The sequence below is a fragment of the Arvicanthis niloticus genome, chromosome X (assembly GCF_011762505.2).
Source record: "Arvicanthis niloticus isolate mArvNil1 chromosome X, mArvNil1.pat.X, whole genome shotgun sequence".
In the NCBI taxonomy this organism is placed as follows: domain Eukaryota; kingdom Metazoa; phylum Chordata; class Mammalia; order Rodentia; family Muridae; genus Arvicanthis; species Arvicanthis niloticus.
Window position 1 is genome coordinate 58,575,551 of NC_047679.1, and position 19,770 is coordinate 58,595,320.

A 19,770-nucleotide genomic window follows, 5' to 3' on the forward strand; every position below is an offset into this window, starting at 1 on the left:
TGTACTTTTTTGGAGACAAGGTATCATGTAGCCCATTGGCCTTGAAATTCTAACCCTCCTCCCTCCACTTTCTGAGTTCTTGGATCACAGGCTTGTGTCTCCATGTCTAGCTTATTACCTGAATTTTACCAATAAGGACTAAAACTCAAAGAGGTTTAGTGATTTGCATATACTGCTAAGTAGCTGAGGTCAAGACCAGAACTAGGCTCTGTTAAGTAATGGCCCTGCGTTCTTTCTGATATTCCTAACATTGTCTTATGAAATGAATTAGGACAAATTTTTCTGATTTTGCTTTCTTTCTTAGGTGGGCTGTAAAGAATTGGTATAGGTTCTTCTACAAGGAATTTTGGTAAAATTCACCCACGAGTTCACCTTGGTTTAATACTTTTTGAGAGATAATTATCAAATTAGTTTTCTGAGTAGATAGAGGCCTATACAAATAATCAATTTCCTCTGAGTTTTGACAGATTGTCTTTTTCAATTAAAATTTTAGTTAGGCTAGATATTAAAGGGTTTGGTAGAATGGCCCATTTCACTGAGGTTGTCATATCTGTGGTTATAGTATTTCCTTACTATCCTTTTACTATCTATGAAACCCACAGCTTTGCCGCCTTTCTTAATTTCAGTTATTTGTGGCTTTTCTCTCATATTTTTATCTGAGCTTTCTATATATTAATTGCACAAAGTAATATTCATTATGATATCTTCATACATATCAATAATATACTTGAATCCTTCCTATTCATCCCCTGTTGTCCTCTCATTTCCAATTATCTCCCATCTCCTGCTGGTCCTCTTCTTCTCCCCAAGTAGTTCCTTTCTACTTTCTGTCTTTGTTTTAAAATCTACACTTTGTATCTCAGAGAAAATGTGATATTTGTCTTTACAAACTTGGATTATTACACTTAATATGATGATTGCCAGTTCTATCCATTTTCCTGAAAATAATGCAATTTCATTATTCTTTGTTGTTGGATAATATTCTATTGTATACATGTACCATTTTTCTTTGTTATCTGGCCTGGCTGGATGATTATCAATTTTATTAATCTTTTCCAAGAAATACCATTCAATTTCATTTATTTTTCTCCATTCCTTTCTAGTTTTTTATTTCATTAATTTCTCTAATTTTTATTATCTATATATTTTTTATTTCTTTGGGTATCATTTACTCTTTAAATAGTCTCCTATGAAAGAAACACACTATAGATTTTAAAACTTTCTTTTATAATATTTAGCATTTAGTACTATAAGTTTGCCTATAAATTCAGCATTGTCTGAATTCCCTAAGCCCTGATATAAGTTTCATTTTCATCTAATGCAAAGTATTTTTATTTCCTCTGAAAACCTGCTATTTGACCTACATGTTATTTAGAATTGTGTCCTTTACTGTCCAAGTATTTGTGGATATTTCAACTATATTTTGTTGTTCATTTCTATTTTAACCATATTACTGAGAGCATACACTGTATCATTTCTATTCTTTAAAACTTAATATGGTTCCTTTTATATCCTGAAAGTGAACCATGTGATATTCTTTGAGAACTATAAAGGGAAATATACTCTATTGTTGATGTATCATATAGATGTCAGCTAGGTTTAGTTGATTGGTGATCTTGTTTAGTTCTACTATATTTTTGATGAGTTTCTGCTTACTGGATCTGTCCAGTAGAAGAACTAATAAACTTTAGGAAAACCTTGAAATATACTAACAGATTGCCTACTTTTGAATATTGTTTTTTAACTATGAAAATCTGATTTTTAAAGATTTACTTTTGTTATTTTAATTACATGTATTCGTGTCAATATGTGCACACAAGTACAGAAGCCTGTGTAGTCCAGAGGGGTTGAATACTCCTGGAAGTGCAGTTACAGGCAGTTATAAGGTGACGAATGTTGGTGTGAGAAACTGAACTTGGGTCTTCTCTAAGAGCAGCACATGCTTTTTAACCACTGATCATCTCTCCAGCCCCAGCTGGCTTTTAATTGGGAGTATTAGACCTATTGATGTTGAAACCACCAGTGGTAAAGCTGGATTGGTATCTACCGTATTTCTTACTATTTCTCCATTCTATGTATTTATTTCCTTGCTTTTGGTCTCACCTTTCTTCTACTCCATTTCTGCCTTCAGGATATCATATATGATTTCATTTCAGTTTTTCTTAGAATGTAAGCTATACTTTTTTTTTACTGCTGGAGATAGGACCCAGGGGTTTGCACTAGCTAAATTCCAGCCTTATTTTAGTGTTTGCCACTGATGTCATAACATACATTTCTAGCTGATCAGACTCCATTTTCAGTTAACACTGCACCACTTCATAAGTATTACAAATATAACAAGATTCCCAAATTATTCTTCTCATTCCTTATAATATTGATGTCATTCTTTTTGCCTATCTATAAGATAATCACCAATTATAATGTTGCTGTTCACCTATTAGAAAAAAAATGAGAATAAGAATGAAATTTTGGTTTTCTTTAGTGTATGGGGAAAAATAAATAAAACATATTTGAGGAAATAAAAATGAAAATTTTTACTTCTATATACTCACCCTGTAATATTCTTCCTCTCCTCCCAGAGATCCACACTTCTTATCTAAATTATTTTGTCTATTTTCGAAGAATATTTTTCAACATCTCTTGTAAAAAAAAAAAAAAAAGGTCTGCTAGTGATAAATTACCTCCAGGTTTCTCTAGATATTTCTCAATTGTCTCCTGTTGTTGCTCAGAATTCTTGCTGATGCAGTGGCAAGTATGCTGCAGTCCTATAACATGGTCTCAATCTTTTCAGAAGCCTGTGTCCCCTTCATAAGTGCTCCTCAGGTTGATTCCCGCCCCCAGCCCCCTGTTTAAATGATACAGAGAGAATAAGGGGGATTGAAGTTGAGTATTTATCTTTTCCAAAGTCAGCTGGGCACTCATAAACCCTCACTCAGTCCGGCTCCGACAGAACAGTTTCCCTGGACTATAAGCCTTAAGTATAGTAGAATGCTCTGAGTATATTTACAAATGGTTACTCTTGTCCATTCCTTGTGGGAAAAAAACAAGGATTTTTTTTTCCTATCTTGACTGCATAACTTCCAACAGATCCTGTGGATAAAACTCATACAAATAAAACTGCCTCTGTTGGAGTTTTTAATTCTCACACTTGTCTATTCTGAGCCTCTAGCAATTCATCAACTCGTTTGTTTTCCTACCCCACAACTGGCTCTAATGCTGATGTTTTGCTCCTAGATTTCTGTTCTTATGAGCCAAGGTCATCTGTATCTGCCCATCTGTCCAACTAGAGGAATGTACTTTCTCTGGGACTTCAGTTCTCTGGTGCATGTAAGAAGAAGTGATTTTTAAAATTTTTTCCTGGTTATGAGGATGAGAATAATGACCTACAAGCTCATTTTATTTGAGAACAAATACCAGACATCTCTCTTGCCTTTTTTTCTACATACAATTATTTCCCCTGTAGATCCTTTTCCTTGTTATTGGAATCTTTAGCCTTAGGAAATCTTCAAGCCTCTCCAGCTTTATTTCAAGCTCCCTTACAAATATATCTTCCTTTCATGTCAGATCAAAACTGCCCAGGCTTCTCGTAAATGTGTACCTATTGATAGAAGCCAGTTAAAGAATTCATGCTAATCCATTAATGTGGCTTTGTTTTGAGCCCAAATAATTAGCTCTGTTCATGTATACATTTCACGACTCCATTCAATTTTTGTGTTCCCTATAGAATTTGGCACATAGTAGGTATTCCACACATGGGAAATTTCTTTAAAAGGATTTTCATAATGAGTGGGGTAAATGTTATTATGCGTATGATCAATTCCATGTGTTTGGAAAGAGCATCATGTTTTGGAACGACCAAGAAAGGCTTCATGATGGAAGCTGAAACTGAATATTACCCTGAAGAATGGATGGGATTTACGTTGAATCAGAGGAGAATGAAATGGCATTCCAAGTTTTGGGCACAGCATAAACAAAGCTTCAGAAACAGAATAAGACAATGCTCTTTCTACTGTTAAAAACAGCCATAACTGGGACTTGAGATCTTTGAAGACACTGAAAAACTATAGAACTGATTACGTATGGTTATGGAAGGAATACATTCATCTTAGAAGATAGCAAGTCAATAACAAACAATAACTAAGTTTTTCTTCACACAATTAAGCAATTTTTCTCTGCCAGTACTCCATACTAGGTCTTAATTTTAAATCCAGGTTTTCACTTGGAGTATTACATGTACTATGAAAATGAAAATATTGATTACTGGGCTCATAGCACATTAACTATGAAAATTAAACATAAAATGATCTTGACTGATGTTTAGTAAAAGGGAACATAGTCTGGAGTGAAATATCCATAGTACATATTCTGCCAAACTGCTTTATCCTAAAGTGCAAACATGAGAAGCATTCAAGAAACCTGTTCTATGAATATAAAATAACATCTTTTTAAAAGAAGATTTCTTATAAGATCTTGGATCATTCTTTGAGTCCAGATAAAGGCTTATGTGTGAGAGACTTTGCTAATGGAAGTCCAAACTGAGAGAAAGCAACTTTCCTAATATTATCCAGTGTAGTATGGATCCTAGACATAAATTCATGTCTATCTAACTCTAAAAGATCATGTTATTTAAACGAAACTATGCTTTATAAAAGAAAGAGAGAGGGAGAAGAAAGAAAGAAAGAAAGAAAGAAAGAAAGAAAGAAAGAAAGAAAGAAAGAAAGAAAGACTTTTGTGTCCCTGGATCACTATCAAGAAAGGAAGTTACAGCTGTAATTCAAACATGGGGTTAAGAAGGTAGATAGCCTTGATACTTATACTATTAAAAAGTTCTATCAACTCTGAGAATCTGTAATCAAATGTAAACACCTTAAGAACATGCTTTATTGTCATATACAATAGATATGTAAACAAGTGTATACTTATGTACACACTAAACAACAGGAATATTTTTTGCTTCCAAGCAAAATTCCCCACTATAAATCATTCCTTTGAAATTTCATTTCAGCTTCCCAATGTTCTGGGGATTTCTGAGCTGCAAATGTCAGCTCTTACTGGTTTTCTATTTTGAAATAAATTACCTGGTCTTATGCCCCGAAATGTTGATCCTGAAGAAGCCTCTAGACAAAATTCAAGTTGTCATAGATTCTCCACTGTAAAATGGCTGACTGGTAAGTACTCTAAAATGTATAAAATGGTTGTGCCTATCGCTGTAGTAATTTTGAAATACTATGAAGAAAATTGGGTCATGTACTTTCAAATCAAATAAAAAATATCAATGATTTCTCTGAGTTAGTAAATCATTCAAATCTTATAATGTTACTTTTGCTTAATATTCTTAGTAGTTTCAATTTAGAACTTAAAAATGACTATTTAAAACACATGGCAAATACTGTGCTGTAATTGTAAAAGTAACTTTGGTGATGCACCCTCTGAGATTGTCCTCTCAAACATCTTGCCATTTCAGAGCTACAGTGATCAAATAAAGTCCAATGAAATGGATCTTCTGCTTCAGACATCTGGGCAGAGATGAAGACAGCTTGAATCAGGCCTGAACTGCTGTCAAAAACAACATCTTGCTTCATCTCCCTCTCCTCCCACCCTCTGAGTTTAGGGTCAGTCACCTGGAACTGGAATGACTATCAGAAGCAAATTTTTGCTCAGACAGAAAGATGGGATTTAAGAATAGTTTGTAAAATGGCAATAAGATTTTGTTATTTGCTCAGGATAACCTAATTCCAACATTCCTGTTAGACTTCTTCAGAATTCCTTTACTTTCTATTGAGTTATAGAAAATTCTCTCTCTCTCTCTCTCTCTCTCTCTCTCTCTCTCTCTCTCTCTCTCTCTCTCCATCTCTCTCCATTTTTCAGGTCACCTACTAATCTCCCTTATGTAATGATGCATGAAAGATGGGAACTACTTCTCCCTTATCAGAGCATACAGCAACTCAGAAAACACCAATGACAATATGACAACTTGAGGCTTCCCTGATTTAAAAAACTATCAAATGATAATTCTTTAAGTTAAAAATATTGGTTTACACTAAATGTATACACCTGAGTTTTAACTATCTTTATCCTTTTGCATGGAAACTTGGGGTATGATGCAGCCTTTGTATTGAAAGGTTTGGAAAAGTGCTTGGGGTCAACAACTACCATTTGGCTATAAATTAAAAGGAAGTTGGAGTCACAAGTTGCAGGACTGCGGTGAACGCCTTTGAACCAGGGCAAAATGAAAGCAGTTGTCCATAACCAACAGTCTTTTCCAGTACTGAGCACGGCTGAAAGGGTTCCAGGACAGATTTTGAGCAGATTTCTTTGAAGAGTCCTCCAAAGTCTTCCCAAAGGGCTATTACTAAGTTGAAGACAGTAGGTTCAGTTCTCTCTGTGTCCAGCTGAAACTCCTTCACTGAACATCAACTTGATATTGGAAAATAGATGAACTTGACTCTTATCATCCTTTAAAACTCCTAAGGATTCTGAATTTATGTAGCGTGAAACCTATCTAACAAGGCTTTCAAAGCCAGAGGAATAAGGTCACAGATCTGGGCATCTGAAATCAGGTCTTACTCAATGTGTGACTGAAAATTTCCAACCACTCTGTATATTATGTTAAGAAGAAAAGAATGAGCCATAAAAGTATTTTAACACAATTTTACACAGTTAATTTACCAAGGGGTCAAAAGGTTATCTGAACTAAGAACAAAGTAGGATAGATCTAAGTTCTGAGCTGCCACTATGGGACTCATTGTCAGTGAAAATACTAGATACTGAATTACAACAAAACCTTTCTACTGAGCTCTTACTACCTTCTTGCACTTTCTTCTAGAATATAGGCAAAAAGACACACGTATATGTTCTCAAGGAAGAGTTACATTCCAACAGAGTAGACTTGGTACATTAGTTTCTTTATGACTGCATATAGGACAAGAAAAACATACTGGTGGCTGTATTGCTTATCTATATGTTTGTAATAAATGTTTCCATAGCTGGGCCACAGTGAGGTCATTGAAGATAGTTCTTTTATTACATTGAGCAAAGATAGTATACATATCAATATATTAGGGTAGATCAAGATACTAATAAATAAGAGTGTTGTCAATTATATAATAAAAACCAGGAAAAGGTCAAAGTTAGAAGTATATAATCTCATTTTCCTCCAATCTGCTCACTCTACTTAGAGTGAATTTTTCCTGCAGATTTAATAAGATTACTGCATTAAGAAAATGGTTCTGTATTGTTTTGGGGATAAAAACATGAACCTTTTATGAATAATATCTAAGACCATTTATAATGTGCTCTCTGCATGCCTCAATTCTCACTGTAGTATGGGTCATAGCACTGTAACCCTAGTTTACTCTCCATGTGCACTGCAAGTTCCTTGATGGTAAAGATCTCATCCCATTTGTTTGTGGGGTACCAGCACCTAAAATGGTGTATCTCAGTTCCTACTAAATATCTAACAGTATCTTCTAATGGCATTGGAATAATATTACTACACATTAAATTATTCTCAGATTCTCTTTCATTTAATTTTGCCTCACAGACCTTGCAAGAACTGTCAAATTCTGTATGAGTCAGTAAACTATACAGTCCTATCCATCCTGCATCGTGATTTATCTGTGTACATGTCTCCTCATTTAGAAAAATAATATCACCTGTATTTTATGAATTACATAACTCCTAAGCCATTATACATTTTGGGCTAAGTTGCTACAAATAGTCTTATACAAATATGTGTGGAAAAATAATTTTATAAATGTAGACTCATGGTTATAGTGACAGTTAATGTAAGCTGACTGTGCATGGAGACAGGCTGCTTTGGATTTGAATTCTGGATCAGTCATCTGATCAGGAACTACTTTTATCACATTCTTCATTTGTAACATGGAATTAATAATCATACTTCTTTGGGTTCTGTTGAAGGGTAGTGAGAAAATTCATATGAAGTATTTAAAAGATTACCCTAGCACGTCATAGATACTTTGATGCCAGCTAATGCTTCCGGTTGTCTGGTACTTGATTGTGGTAGTGACTGTCAAGTTATCCATAAAGTAAAGACATAAGCTGTACATGCCTTATGGCTTCCCAGACCCTAATCACTGAACCCTAGCAGGGTCAAAGAGAGAATTGCTTCTAAATTTTATTCTCAACTTCAAACTGTAACATATATGGCCAATGCTTGAGAGCCTTCCAACACTTCAGTCTGGTCTTCAAGACATCTGGTCTTCAAGATTAAGTATATTTTCATTAATTTGAAAACTGTGTTCTTTTCTAGTAACCATGTTTACATAGTTCCAATGTAAAAGCCAACCTCCCCACACAAACACCACAAATAGATGTGATATAAAGGTTTCCTTAAGAACTCTTTTCCAGTCCCTACTGAGCTTTCCTGCTTGATGAGAAAACCAATTGTCAAAGCTTCCTTGACTCAGCAATATCACCAGAGAATAAAAGATGACTATCCCATACTTTTCAATTCATTGTCTTAGAATTATAAATAAGAGTAACTCAACTCCCTTAAGCTAGTTCAGACATGACTATGTACTATGAGTTTCCCAAACCTGTTCAGAAGAGACCATCAAGATTTTTAACTCAGAACTGAAGGAAAAAAAAGGGTAGGGTAAGTGGTACTTGGAAAGCAAATATGTTTAATTTTTACACATGAATTCTTAGTGTGCATGGAATTGGTGGTCCTTGTTAATCTTAAAGCCACAGACTCCCAGAGGTGGGAGACTGTTGTGTGGTCTTGAAACAAAAGGAACTGTGAAAGATGGAGCTTTGATGTAGCTTAAGTGTTAAGGGTGCTTTTTAAGAATAAAAAAATGACTATTATTTTAACTTCTTGATGGACAAACCTCAAAATGGAGAGAAAGGACTGCATCAAATAGTTTTGTGTCAAAAAAAAAAAAAAAACTGATCTGAAGATGGAAGGTAACTCTGTTTGGCTTGGCTCAGATAGCGACACCTCTATGAGAATCACTCATATGACAGCAGATAGAGGAGCATTGTTTTGGTTTCTAACAGTCTGTTACAATTGAATTTATGACACTTGCAGTGAATTCTAAGTGTATTTTTAGTACATGTGTTTTTTTCTCTGCCCTCCCCCAATATTTTTATTTCTGATGTTACTTTTGAAATGAGCTATTTTGGTTGCTTCTGTAGATCACACACAATTCCCAATAACTAATTTTAACTTTTTCATCTGGTTCCAGGAATGAGCCCGTGCCCAACAGAAAGTTGCTGTTGTTACTTTTGGAAAACTACATGCTCTCAAAAGAAAAGTGAAGCATGAGCCTCTAATTCAGCAGACCAGTGGGGCTGTAGATAGAATACGGGCTAGCAGGGGCTATGAGATTTCTTTTAAGCTTCAAACTTCTCAAGTAGACTTTTAATTATTATTTAAAAATTTGTATATTCAAAGTAGATATAAAATGTCCAATTTTGCAAGTGCTTTCTGATTTTGTATACAGTCAACATAGTTGTCAAATAAACTAATTTTAATAAGTTAGTTGTTTCTAGCAGATAATTGATCTACTCATAAAAACATCCAAGTCCACTTTTACAGGTCCAAGTACATGTCTAGGTCACTTTGGTCTAAAAACCATTCAGTTAATCAGTTGAAGTAATGACTTTATTCAAATATATAATTCTGTTTAATAATGTCTGGATTCTGCCTCACAACTAATTAATTCAGTATAACATTGTTTTAGTTTTAGAAATTGATCAACCAATCCATTGTCAGTAAAGATTTAATAGACTGTATTCATTCCATTGGATGAATAAGTAAAAAGATGCTTAGGACAGGATGGCACAGGGTTCTGGAAAGATGTTGACAAATGAAGTTAGAGATAAATTGCTTTCCTTGTATATATATGCACACACAGGTGGGTGTTTTTGAGATGTGGCCCAGTTCTCTTGCCTCTGTCTCACAAGTGCTGAGATTTCATGCATGTGCCACCACACCTGGCTTCTTTGTGTATATTAAATGTGCCAAGTTAAAGAACGCTCATGAAAACCTTAAAGAACAATTTGTAAGAAAATAAAGTTACCAATAATGGCTATTCACTAATGAAAATTATGAGTTCATGATAGCCTGTGGGAATATTTTTGGTTGTGTCTCTGACATTTTGAAATATTCTAGTTTTTTAATTCCACTGCAAGAATGTTTTTTCAATCAATTTATATCTTTTATAAATCATTCTATAAGTGAATCTCAACATCATCAGTGCATTGAAGATTATTTAGTAAAAAAGCTACCACACAGAAAAATTTGACCAAAATTTCTACAAGGTGTATATGGTAAATATTTAAAAACTATACTTAAATATTAAATCTAGAATGTGAATAACTATTAACCTGTATGCTTCTAGTTCAAAAGTGAATATATCTCATGAGTATATACACTCGTCATACCATGGGTGTCTCCAACTCTTTTTGAAATAATTACAGAAGATATAAAGTTGGAAACCAATGTTCAAGCAGATATGCTTACACCTCTACTTTCTCTTTATCTGCTCACATGAAGACCACAGAGACATGTGTTACATTTCCTGAAAGGTTTTAAATTCTCTGGGGTGCATTCTTCTCTGTTTCTCTTCTTGCCTCAATCCACAATGCATTACAATTTCTAATTAAGATGGCTGTGATAAAATGTTGCACTTAACATCTTAATTTCTCAGCCCATATTACCACCAAAATGTTTAGTAATTGTGAAGAAATGTCTATAATCATATGTTCTTTTGAAATGATTAAAATTGGAAAATAGTTTATCCTTCAGAATGACAAAAGAATATGGATACTTTCCTGAACAATTTTTGTCCTATTGTAAACCAAAATAATAGAATAAAGCAGGAAAATACATAACTAAATATTCATTAGGCTCAATGAGAGGAGAAAGTACATATTTTCATCAGGAGGCCCCCAACACCAGAATGTCTGGCTACATATATATGCATACATATATATGTATGTATATGTATATATACATATATATATATATACATACACATATGTGTATGTATGTATATATGTATATATATGTATATATGCATATATGTATATATGTATATGTGTGTATATATGTATATATGTGTATGTATATATGTATATATGAAAATATTTTAAATATATGTTGAAAAATAAAATATATGTTTTAAAAATAAAACAATTAATTCCTACAAGGCACTTAAGTCACCAGACAACATGATGAAGGCTTGTCTCATGTCCTCAAAGAATTCACAACATAAGAATCCATACAAGTAATTTAGTTGGTTATAAAATAAGTTCTGGAATAGAATACAGAAGGGGGGCCTATGAGAGTAAAAGAACAGCAGTTCATTTTGACTGGGGGTATTTAAGAAAGCCCCCTGAAAAGAGCAGCACTTATACATCTGTTCCAGTTTTTATGCACCCATTTTATGCCAGGAACTTTCTGACCTGGCTTCTTTTACGCAGCCATTTTGATGTGGCTTAAGATAAATAAACCATCATGCTTTCGTCAGTTTTATAAATTACCAAGTAATGTGTAAAACAGATGTCCTTACCCTGAGACTTGCCCCATTGCTAGCCTTTACCAGAAGGTGAAATACAGGGTGCAGAGTAGAGCTGGCATATTTATACTTTCCATTTACAAAGAATGGTGGCCCGGCCTCCTTTACTCATCTCTAATGTTCAACAATTCTACTCAATAAATCATAAAATCATATTCTCATTCTCTGAGAGTTTGCGTGGATCTTTAGAATATATATATATATATGTATATATATAAATTTTTTCAATGACTCCAAAGAGAAATGATGCTTTAGCAACATTGTATTCTCTTGTTCTTAGTCTCAGAGTTTACAGGAAATCTTTAATTGGATTCCTCACTGCAATTTCATGCATGATGTTATAACATTCCTTTAACTGGGGACATTCAAAAGTATGATTGACACAACCTAGAAGTCAACTTGCAGACACATGTTCCTCAGTGGTATAGTGCTCGCATTTGCAAGACCCTAGGTTTGGTCTGCATCTCTCTGATGATGCATCTCTCTGGTAGAGAGAGAGGATGAAGGAAGGAGGTGGGAAATAAGTTAACCTGGTTTATACTTTTGCTTTGTTTTTTTTTTAAACTATAAAGGTAATAATGGCTGATATTTTTGAAACCAAGAACTTAACACAGGAGAGGGGCTAGAGAGATGGCTCAGTAAAATTCTTGCCATGAGGACCCAAGTTCAGATCTCGAACATCAATGAAAAGGAAAAGCTGGGCATGGTAGTGCACCTGTTATCCTATTTCTGATTAAGTAGAGATAAGCAGATCACTAGAACAGCTGATTTGGTGAGCTGTGGGTTCAGTGAGAAATATTATCTCAAAAAGTAAGGTAGAGGGCTGGGGAGATAGCTCTTCGGATGATGAGCTTGCCACACAAGCATGAGGACCTGAGTTCAAATCCCCAGAACCTACATAAAAGCATTTTTATAATTTTGTGTGCATATACACATATATACAAATTATATGTTATATACACATGGGAACATGTGTAATCACAGAACTTTTACCAGAAGAAAGAGGTAGAGAAATGGGGATGCTTAGATGTTCACGGGCCATCAAATTGGACACATACAGTAGGGAATGAGAGAGAACCTATCTCAAAGCAGAAGGCAGATAATGGCATACAAAATTGTACTCTGACCTCCACATATGTGGTGAAGCACATGCATAGCCACATTCACAAACATGTACACATGCATTCATACATACATATCATACATATCATATATACCACACCATACACAGACACATATACACCTTATAGATATACACTAGAAAATATAAGGGATTAAAGAAGTTACATGTTGACTTCTAGCTTCCTCAATCTCACATGCACACATGTGCACACATACATCAGCACACATATACAAGCACCCATATGCACCCCAAATAATAGAACAATATTCAAAAAAGTAACAAAGGAAAAAGCAAACTTCTCTAACTGGTACTGCAGTTAGGTAGAGAAGTTATGACACATAGCAATAGTTTCAAAACAGTTATAGTTCCTTGTTGGTTTCTTCATAATAATATATCCCATGTCCTGTTTTGGAGTTTTTCAGTGCTAGTCATGGAGCACAGAGCCTTGCCCATACTAGACAACATCTCTGTCACTGAGTCATGATCCCTGCCTCCAGTACTAAGCTGGAAACGATGAGGGTACAGAATAAAAGAAACTGGTTAGCTAGCGGTGCCCGAGTAAGGGATACTGTGTCACCAAATGAAGTGCCATTATGACCAACAGCTGCCTAAAGATGCACAAACTTTACAACATGGAGACATGAGGAAACATTTCAATATCTCATGGAAGTAAAAGATAAGTTAAAAGAATAAAGAAAGAATTCAATAAAGATAAAAATTAGAAAAATATTAAACCTGTATATGTTTTTCCACTTGTCTAAACTTTATTCTGTTACATACTATGATAAGAGGAAGGAAAATGTTTCTTTTCATTTTATTTGAAAGATGATATGCTAAGTAATATATCTCCACATCCAGCTATTGTGAACTACATAGTATGTCTTGATAATGGATCTAAAGTTTCTGCCCATTCCCTTGTCTCCCGATTACTGAATACCAGGAAAACTAAACAGGGATAATCCTGTGAACATGAAAACCTGTAAAAATAGTCCACATCCTTAGACAATATAATCAAAATCGAGGACTCAAAAAAAATATCAATATGAATACACACAGCTTTTTGCATGTAATTCTGGAGGTCCATAGCCTTGATGTTAAGGGCTCCTGTCTTGGTTTCTTTTGGCTCTGAACACATTGTTTCCTTTCTTGTCTACGCATACAATATTTTTAGCAGGGCATTAGCAATGTAACCTTCCAGAAACAGGTTCCATACTTACTCTTGCTCTTTGCCTCAGATGTTCTGCTGATGGAGTGTGGATAGTGGCTTAACTCAACTTGATTTGGGGTCCTTGGGAAACTGGCATGTTGCCACAACTTCTAGCCCTGTCTTGGAAGCTAATGTGCCATCTCACATATAACAATAACACAGTAAAAATAACAGAACAGAATTCCCTAAACCATTTTTTAAAAAAACTAGCACATTAACAGGCGTGCAAAACCCGACTGGAGGTGTAGGGTTTTTTTTTTTTTTTTTTTTTTCGCCTTCTTTCTACATTAATTTTTCTTCCTGATTTCAATTAGCCAAACTTGAATGGAGACATTACAGACAGTTCAACCCCACCTCAGAGCTGTGCAGACAGCTCCTGTTGCCAAGCTGTCTATCACCAAGACAACTGGGCCAATGTGCTTTGCTCTGGGTAAATAGCTCATCAGGGCCAGTTGCAGAAGGAGCCATTTTACAATGACCTCCCATTGGATCAAAATCTGTATGCCTTGTGATCCAAAATATGTTTTGAAAGTACATGGGGTTATAAATAAGTAATCATTAATATTTTCACAAAATTCTTTGCACTGATGAAATGTGGCTTAGCTCCAGAGGCCGTTTGTTTGCCAGTTGATTTGAGGGATCTAGTAAGTGCAGAGTTCCTCTGTTTGCGAGTCCTTGCTATTTTTTTCCTTTGCATCAGCCATAAGTTTCTTCCAACACTATCTTGTCAACCACACACTCCCCTGAAGTGGCCATCAGTAAATAGCAATCTTCCTGTCTCTATTCTCTTCTCTTAAAACATTCTAAATAGAAAGCAATGATAAAATGGGAGGTGGTTGGCATTCCTGCCTCAGACAGAGCCATCAGCTGAGGTTAAGGTTTGGACACAGTGCCATTTAATGAAATCATATTTTTGATTAGTTCAGTACATATAAATGAATAAGAAATGTTTTTTAAAAACTCAGCAGATTCAAAGAGAGTTGCTTTTATCCTTGTTTTGTTAATTTTGAATACAAGTTCTGAACTTGGGGTCCTTCAGGGTCTAGCAGAAGTGGTAGAACATTGTTCTCCCATCCAGCCATTGGTGCTGATCGACCCTGGACAGCTTTGTGAGCAGCCCCTTGCAACTTTATTGTTTTCTAGTCTCCTTGGTGGCAGGTGTCTGCTAATCAAAGGCTCAAGAAGGTGTGGGGTTAGGAGTCAGCTCTGACTAGAAGGAAAACTTTCCATTCAGCCTTGGGCAACAATATTGGAGGTTTTTTTTTTTTTTAATGTTGTAATCAACTCTGTGCCAAGTGGGGCCCAAGCTCCCCCTACACAGCCCCAGGAATCCAAAGAAAGAAGTGTTTTCAATTCTCTTCAGAACGTCTGATCTCCCACACTGCAGACCAAATAAAAACAGTCTGGGCCAATTGTGCCTCCTCCTACCCCCATCTATTGTGGAATCCGCCTGGGAGAAACTCAGGAAAGTTGGCCTCTGGCCAGCACTGGCCTTCCATGGCAGCAGAAAATTTTCCTCACCTTCCCTCCATCAACTGCTTTTAGAGAATCAAGGACAAACCCCCACCCCAGATATCCCATAGGAAGGGACAACTAGGAGGACCAGGGCAGAACCTAAGATGATTTAACAGGATTAGGATGACGTGGGAAGTGCTAACCTTGAGTTGGCATCTTCCGTGTACTTGTTGTTTTTGTGTGTTACCTCTGCTCCTAGGAAATGGACACTGGGAGGAAGAATGCATCAAGTTCCTTGGGAGTAGAACTTGTCACTGACTGACACTCAGCACAACTGCTTGCTTCCCAACTACAGACTAAAACAACTTACTCCACAGAGCAAAGCCCTCATCCCTGTTCTCTACTGGCTCACAGTATGCCTCAGCCAAACCTGGATTGTAACCTTGGTTCTCCCATCATAGAAACATGAGGTCACTGCTAGGGACCTCCTTCAATCAAACAGTTCAAGTCACTTCTGGGGTCCTGAGTTGTAAAAACATATAAGTTACTGTCCACCCCATCCCCAAATCCTACCAACCTTGACAGCCCTTGGCCACAGGTCCCTCTGGACATGTTTCTTAGGAGCCTCCAAGCCCTGAGCAGTACAAGCAGGCCATGCAATACCAAATCCATTATAAAAGTCCAGGTGGCCATGTTCAAAGCAAGAAGAACTTCAAACTCCGAGTTTTCTGGCCAGAGATGCCAGTTTATACATTAATGAAGTTTGTAGTAGATTTTTTCCTAAGATCTTCAACAAGCAAGCTTCCCAGGTAAATGAGAAATACCTTCCAGAACATGGCTCATGGGATTTCAACTATGAGGAGATGGTGAGAAAGCCCGGACAAGCTTGAATATTGGAACGGCAACTCTTGGAAACCAAAGCCTTCTCAAGACCTCAATAAACAAGAGGTTAGAAAGCTAACTCTACAATTGCAGGTACATTGGAGTGTGGCAGGAAAGAGCTTGTAGACTAAAACAGCAGCATTGGAAAGAACCCCACGTGACCCGCTTCTTTGATCCTTAAGATAGAATGGTCCCTACCTAAAGTTGGGGGAGGGCTGTGAGGGAGACTATAATGGAATTCAAAGCAGTATGCTTGGTAGAAATGCAGGCTATTTTCATTTTCAAAATATTCTAGTCTGGATTTATTAAAATAAAACTAAATTAAAAAGAACAGGGCTAAACTCAAGCTTATGTTTTTGTGTTCATGACACTAAATAAACAGATTTTAGTGAATTCTCCCTTTTTAACTCATTGGTTGGTATTGTATAGATGCAGCCAGCATCTAATATGCTTTCAATTGTGTCTTCAGCCCTCAAGACCCTGGGGGTCTGAAATCTCAGCCAACTTTGCAATTTAATCCAAAACCCAAAGCAGTTCAGATTCCAAGTAACCTGTTACCCTCTGCTAGCAAAACATCACTGGTGGTTTGAAAAAGGCCATTTTTAATAACCCCTTTTCAGTTTCCTGGCAGGCCCCCAGCTTTACTTCAAAGTTGATTTTCCCCAGTGAGAGTACAGCTGGAAGAATCCAGAAGTGCACTGTGCCATGCTTCACTACCCTGAGCTTCGAAGGCCCAGCTCTAGGGCACTGAAGAGGACTGAGATTGAAAGGCAGGCAGGGGGCTGGGCAGGCTGTGGCTCACAGGGAAATTTCCTCAGCTAGGGCCTTCCCAGATATAAAACAGCATATTGCCCATAACAGTGAACACCTACAGGAACTGAATCCAAATTGAATTTTGAAATTGTATCACTTTGGCTTATTTTTAAATAAATTTGAAATGATGATGATGATGATGATAAGAAGAAGAAGAAGAAGAATAGAAACCATTGTAATTTGGGCTGCCTCTTGAGTGTCACATTGTTTTGGGGGGGCTCATTATTTATTTGTTTATTCATTCATTCATTGGTTATTGTTTTCTCTCAGTAGCCCATTCTTTAGATATCACACAATAAGATGCCTAGAAAATAATCTGAAATGAGACACTGGAGGCAGGGAGCAGGCAAGAAAGCAGGACTGACGAAGACAAGTGCAGACTGAGCTAGCCTTAAACTCCAAGACAGTAGCCTTCAAGTCCCACATTTTCTCTTGTGTTTCTTGCCCAGGACTAGTGAAGTTGGGGTTGCCAGTAAAATGACCACTCAGCTCAAAACATCTCATTTAAACTCCAAGTTTTCTGAAAACAGTGGAGAAGGATTAAAGCCAAAAAGTGCTTTCTAGTACAAACACTGGTGCACTTTTACAAGACAGGTAAAGCCTGAAATTATGTTACTAATTAATTTTATATTTCCTCCAACTACCTAGAACCAACTACAGCCCAATATTCCCCAATTGGGATTTTGCCAAGAATTCAGATAATGCCATTTATGGACCATGCCAACAGTTGAGGTCATGCTTTCTGTCTCAGGAGGAAAAAGCAATAGGGAGGAATTCATGGAAAGTACATATGGGGGGGGGGGGAGACAAAAGGGCGAGAGGAAAGAGACAAGAGGTAAAAATCTCTCTATAGCAACCAAGCCCAAACAGACACACAGAGCAGAGGCAGCCCAAGAGGCTCTGCAGTTGTACAATTTGGGGGTGAGCATGAAGCAAAACAGTCTAAAAGAGTGTTCACAGGGAAAGTTCAAGAAACAGTACTGTGAAGGCACAAAAGCAACCCCTCCAGAACTGTGAAGGAAATCAAAAGACCTGGTGCCTTACACCATGTCTGCTGGCAAAGGCTTTCCTTCATGTATGCCAGGAATGTGAAGTACCTGCCACCTGCTTCAGGGTTTGGTGATTAGAAGTGAGGTTTTGTTTCTAGCAGGAATTCAAGACTATCGGGACTCAAGAGAAGCTCGAGAATCTGGATAGCTCTTTGGATTTTGTTCAGACTAATTGCCCCTATTGTAGAGATGAGAAAATCGAGGCACCGGATGGGAAAACAGTATAGCTGAGTGCTACTATTAGCCCCTGAGAAAAGACTGGTGCCCAGCTGCCAGCTGTTCATGTTGAACATTTCACAGTTCCAAAAGAAAATGAGAAAGGCAGGACTGTACAGATTATTCCACAAAGTTAAATTTTCTAATCCTGATATTGTATCATCTCTACTTTCTTTTTAATGTCAAAATATCTTTTCTTTCAGCAAATGATGATCCCAGAAAGTAACCATTGTTTTAGAATGTCTTCTGTGTTCATAATATACCCAGCAGAACTAATAAATTAGAAGCTCCACATGACACATCAGTATTTCTGGGCAAATATTTGGCATGTAAAAACATTAATCTAGTCCAGTCCCCTGCCACATATCACCAGTCTATCCAAGTTCTCATTTGAGCATAAGTTTGGAATCCATTTAAAATGCCACTGGAGTGTTAGGCATGGAATGGTGCATTTGAAATAGGAAGGTTTGGCTGAGATGTTTGTGGAGGGTGAGCTAGGGAAGAGATGGAATGCTTGGAAAACTGTGGAGAACCAGGCTGCCTTGAGCTCAGTCTCTCAGCCTGTTCAGTTTTGTTTTCTGTTGTTGTGTGATGACAACTTCAAATTACCATTACATCCTGCTTTAATGGCCAATATCTCTGCTACTATATAGTTATGTTTTTGATTTGGAGCTGTTTTTAAATTTTCCTCATGAGGGAAAAAAGTCATAATACTCATTTTCCAATGTGGTATGTTCCTTGTCTAGAAGTTTAGAGAGGTTATGGGACTTGCCTGAAATTACATGGTTCTTCCAGGTTGGGCTTCATTGTAGATCTTAGTCCTTCCTCTAGTCCCCATGCCTATCCTGTGTATGTTAACTTAGCTTCTTAGTATGATCCATCACTGGATGGCATTGCAACATGTGCTATCAACACTCCCTGCTCTCCTCCCTCCAAATGCTCAGAAGCACCACTCTGCATACCAGAGCCAAGAAGCACCAGGCTTCAGGTCACAGAAAAATTATAGACTTGCTGGGAGTTTGAAGATGTCTGCCTCCTGACCACTCACTGATGTGATCTGTGAGAAATTCATGCCCCAGTTGTTTCATCACTGCAGCTGCCCTGAAGCTATCACTTCCAGCCACATAAAGGCCAGTGCAGGGAACCTGCATGTCAAAATGCACATCCACCATAATCATTGCCATCAAATTCTCCTGATCCTTGTTGGGATGGCACAACTAAAGGATATGTTAGGAATATGCTTCCTCCTAGGCATCACCTTGTACTACTCAATTAAAAGTCAGTGTGATCATGGAAAGGGATTAAACCATTAATCTTAACCAGGAAGAATTTCAAATAAATAGTATAATAGTAATATATATATATATATATATATATATATATATATATATATATTCCCATTTATGTGGGGAAGAATCACATTTTTAAATGAATATAAAAACATCTCTGGCTCCTGGTGAGTTTGGTGGTTGGCAA

The 19,770-nt window shown here is 36.7% G+C and overlaps 1 long non-coding RNA gene across 4 annotated transcripts in view; it reads right to left on the reverse strand.

The window, feature by feature from the left end:
• LOC117695432 (uncharacterized) overlaps positions 1–19,770 on the reverse strand; it is a 62,071-nt gene that overhangs the window by 24,356 nt on the left and 17,945 nt on the right. Inside the window, exon 5 of one of the 4 annotated variants that reach the window (XR_013105916.1) lies at positions 2,553–2,639. The exons of the other annotated variants lie outside the window; for them this stretch is intronic. This is a non-coding gene — a long non-coding RNA (uncharacterized LOC117695432). The remainder of the gene's footprint in view (positions 1–2,552; positions 2,640–19,770) is intronic. 4 annotated transcript variants of the gene reach the window in all.